Source organism: Lycium barbarum, chromosome 5, assembly GCF_019175385.1.
Source record: "Lycium barbarum isolate Lr01 chromosome 5, ASM1917538v2, whole genome shotgun sequence".
NCBI classification, from domain to species: domain Eukaryota; kingdom Viridiplantae; phylum Streptophyta; class Magnoliopsida; order Solanales; family Solanaceae; genus Lycium; species Lycium barbarum.
The window spans coordinates 123,120,214-123,124,914 of NC_083341.1; the positions used below are offsets into that span (position 1 = coordinate 123,120,214).

A 4,701-nucleotide genomic window follows, 5' to 3' on the forward strand; every position below is an offset into this window, starting at 1 on the left:
AAAGAGCATGATCTTATGGAGGGCAAATCAGTCCAAACATATTATTTTTTTATTAGTAATAAATAGAATAAAATAGTTGTTACAAAAAATTTAAAATAGAGGAGGTAGCCGTAATATTGGAAACGTGAAGGGAGGTCAGTGAAACGAAGCAAAACGTGAAGGGGGGTCTCTAAAATTTTCCCTAATTACTATTACAAGAATAAAATAGTTCCTTTTTTACGTTGATTTTAACAAATTTAAGTAAGCATAATTTAAAGTGGGGAGTCTTTTTCTAATATAGTTCTTCAGCAAGTAATATATGTCTGAAAAATAAACTGATTGATGCTTATTTAGCTTTAAATCTGGAAATTCAGTTAAGACAACTGACAACTCTTGTGTCTGAAAAATTCAAGGTCCTCTACCTAGTAATGTTACAATTTCACTTTTACACGAGTGTATGAAGGAGACTTCATAACTTGGCTCTTTGTTAGTTTGTTTAACAGAGTCGCCACCTAATTAATTAAGAAACCGTTTGTTTACAGTTAATCCTTTTGAAAACATTTTAAAATACCAAAGTTCGGGTAAGGGTTCTATCGATTCCCTGAGGAAGGTATTAGGTACCTCGGAAGAGATCCGCACAACGCGGTTGACCTACGGATTTTAAAACTTGTGGATAAAAGCATATATTTTCTTTAAAATGGTTTTAAAAGGAAGTATAATGCATAAAATCTTGGAAGGGGATATATTCAACCATGGCTTTTTTTTTTTTTTTTAAAAAAAGGTACACTTTGTTTGAAAATGAGTCAATGGGAGTCAGGGGCAGATGCAGTAAGAGGCCAGGGTGTTCACCCGAACACCCTGGACAAAAAATTATAGTATATATTTAGGGTAAATTTCTGTGTTCATGTACATATATTAACTTTTGAACACCCTTAACATATATTACAATGTATATTTAGGTCCAGTAATTTTTTCGAACACCCTGAGTGAAAATCCTGAATCCGCCACTGATGAGAGTTTTGCGGTAAATCATTTATAGCGCTTAACTATGTCTTTAACTCAATCAATGAATTAATTTTATAATTTGGCTATGATTTGTGAAAGAAATGGCCTAGTTAATAATTCACATATACTTAGATCAATGTATTTGAAATAAGTACAATCGAATTATGGTTCACTTAATATTTAATCATTTATAATATTTCAACTTGTTAAATAATTTAAGTGTTCAAATATTTAGGTAAGCCTCCAAAATTATTAATACTTATCTGGGGCTAGACTTTGAATTAAACAATTAATCCAACTCCAAAACTAGATATGAATTTCCTCGTTTTAATAACTTTAGAAGATATATGTAACATCCCAAAATTATTTAACAAGTATTTACCTTAACAGCTCTGAAAGTGGATATTTTATTTTGAAAAAAAGGACTTTTGGGCCTTAACTCACGTCTATAATCAGCCCAATAATTCTTATGGTTCTGTATTTCTTTTATTCGAAAATAATTCCCACAAACGCAAGTGAATTTTATCATCTAAAACATGACTTGGTCTTTAACCCAAACAGAGTTATTTATGCATAAGGGACTCCTTTTTTATTTTTTTATTATTTTTTTGAGAAAACACTCATTAGTATAACTAGAGGTGTCAAATATGACCCAAAAATTGATGGTCTGCCCAACCCTGTAACGACTCGTTTGATCGTTTAGGATTTTGCCCCTAGTTGCATTAGAGTGTTTTTGACCCGCGGGGATGGGTGGTATGGTCCCCGAGAGAGAGTCGGGAGAGTTGTGTTGAAAATTGAGAATTTTAGAGCCCTTAAGTTGAATAAGTGAAAATGGTTGACCAAAAGTTGACTTTTGAGCATACTGACCTTTTTGGGAATTCTGTCAGTTCCTTGAGGTCCGGAGGGTCGAATATAACTTGGTGGGATGGTTGGTTTGGTTCTCGTGGCGCTCGGGAGCGTTTTGGTCACTTGGTTGGAAACTTGACTTTAGGGGGTTTCGGGGGCGACCAGGTCAAAATGACCTCCGTTGGGAATTTAGAGGGCACGGGTGAATTCGTAGCGTGTTTTTATGTTGATATGCATATTTGGTTTGTACCCGAGGGGTCTCGGATGGATGTCGGGTTTTGGGTTGGACTTAGGGAAAAACCAGAATTTTGCTGGTTTTGATGTCCGTCTTCTACCGGGCATGTATTCTCTTCTACGGGTCCACCTACGTGGGATTTGGCCCGCAAACGTGAAAGGTTGATGTCGTAAGTGACTCCGCGGACGTGAAGGCCTCTCCGCGGATGCGGAAATCGCTGAATAGAAAGCCTTTCTTATTTCCCAACTTCGAACCATTCCTTTCTTCACCAAATTCTTATCTTAGAGTGTTGTGGGAGAAATGGAAGAGCTTTTGGGTGATTACATCTTGGGGTAAGTTCCTTTGCACTCTCTTGTAATTTATTTATGAATTAGGATTGAATTTCATGTTAGTTTCCATTTGGTAAATTCGGGAAGATGAGTAGAAACCCTAAGTGATCTCTTTATGATTTATTGCCTATTTCCATGAGTTTGTGGAAGGTTTCTTAATTTCTAAGCTTCTAATCGTTGGGGAATGTAGTTGCTAAGTTGATCTCTTCTTAATTTCTAGGGTTTGAATTATGGAAATTGGGGGTTTTCTATTATTGATGAAATTAATGCTAATTAGGGACTAATTGGTGTTGATGATTAGTATTTGGACTTCTTGAACTTTGGATTGACCTTTCCCAACTTGTAGTTTCCCATTTTACCTTTGTGGGCCCGGGGTCACTTTTTAGGGTTATTTTGGAGGTTTTCTGAAAACATAGCAATATTTATATGTTTAGATCCATAGTCTAATGTAGATCATTTAATTGCTAGACTTTTAGCGTTCATAGGCAATCCGAAAGGGGAAGGCCCAAATTTGAGGAGTTTGAGGCTCGTGTTCGGCTTTGAGGTAAATTACATTTTATCTTCTTAGACTTTAATTAGTGAATCGCATGTGTTGCGTAGTTATTGACGGGGAAAGCATGATAGGCCTTCGGGCATGGTTGTGGTGTTAAATGCACTAGGTTGGTATGATTTCTGATTATGTGGGCTTGTCGCCGTATTTTATGTAATTATTGACATGTGGGGTATTTGACTATGTGGTTGTGGTGATGCGGGATGCGTTGGTTCTATTTGTTGTGATTGGGATTGATTATCTAATACGTAACCATGGCATATTGATAATTCGTGCAAGGAGTGAATTGTCTTTATGGTGTTTGTGAATTCCATATCGTATTTATTGACATCGATTACATGTGATTCCTCATTCTTGCATTCTAGCATTCATGATGAAAGAGTTATGGAAACAGATTCAAAATGGAAATAAAGCTAAAGATGAAAGTAACATGATTATTGCTACAGTCCGAGGTCTGTGCCGGATATAGTGGCAGAGTCACGATCCGAGGTCTGTTCCGGAATGGCTAGTACATAGACGTCACGTGTCCCCCAAGGGTCATGACTATTGAAGCGACAAATGCTTATAGCATGTGTGTATAGGTTTGAGTATAGGTTTGAGATATTGGCCATTGCATTGCATATCATTGTATCTCATTTGCATTGCACTTCTTATTACCGCATCATACGTCATCTCATTAGATTCTGATTGATATTGTACTTGTGTTGTTGCCTATGGTTAAAGGACTGCTTAGAACTTGGCAGACTTGTGGCATAGAAGCTTAACCTAGGCTATGACTTGATGATTTGGGATATGATGTGTGTGTTGATTGTTATTGACTGCCTTATCTGTTTACTTGTTGATTTATGTATTTCATATATGTTAACTAATCTTAGTCGACCTATGATTCTTACCGGCACAAGTGTGTACTAATACTACTCTTACTACACTTTTTTCCGAGTGCAGAGTTTGAGACAAGATCTTCTTCGAGGCCCCGAGTCTTCTTGCTTGAGATCGGAGGGTGAGCCACCAGTCAGCCTGCAGCCCTAGATCTTATCTATTGTTGTCTATTACTCTATCAATTAGACAGTATTCCGTATGGTCAGACGATTGCTATTCCTAGACTTGTTGGATTAGTTGTTCTTGTACTAGTGACTTTACGTCTTTGGGGAGATGTATTTGACTTAGTATCTCGCACTTTATGATTATGTATGGTTAAAGACTTATTATTGTTGGTGTTATTTATTTCCTGCTATTTTCTCTAATTGACATAATGTGATTAAGGAGAAGGTCCGCCCATCGGGGGAGGGGGGGGGGGTAGTGTAGGTGCTATCATGACCTGAGATTTGGGTAGTGACAAACCCGCCCAAAACTTTATAGGGTTGGATGTAAGATAATTTTGTATTGGGCTGATTTTAGCCTAACAGAACACAATCCAGTTTTAAAGTGATATTCAATTTAGCTCAATTCTAGCTCATTTTTACAGTTACTTTAATTTGAATTTGTTTCTTGAGATTTACTTTAATTTTTAGAAAAACAGCACAAAATACCCCTAAAATGCAAAATATTCACATGCCCATGCCCCATTCTATACTAATTTCGCTTTTACCCGGCCGACCAAAAATATTTACTCGAGTACCCCCTCGCCCAAAGACCTTTCTCCATGATATCATCTCAGTATATTTATATACGTACCATCACGGTATCATGGAGGACAAAGAGAATGACTGAAGCAGTCCTCCATGATACCATCTCAGTATATGCTTATATTATGATGG

At 36.9% G+C, this 4,701-nt stretch overlaps 1 long non-coding RNA gene across 1 annotated transcript in view; it reads left to right on the plus strand.

Moving 5' to 3' along the window:
* Positions 1-4,147, plus strand: part of LOC132641350 (uncharacterized) — an 11,249-nt gene extending 7,102 nt beyond the window's left edge. Inside the window, exon 2 of the long non-coding RNA XR_009582821.1 lies at positions 3,890-4,147. This is a non-coding gene — a long non-coding RNA (uncharacterized LOC132641350). The remainder of the gene's footprint in view (positions 1-3,889) is intronic.
* Positions 4,148-4,701: the final 554 nt, after the last annotated feature.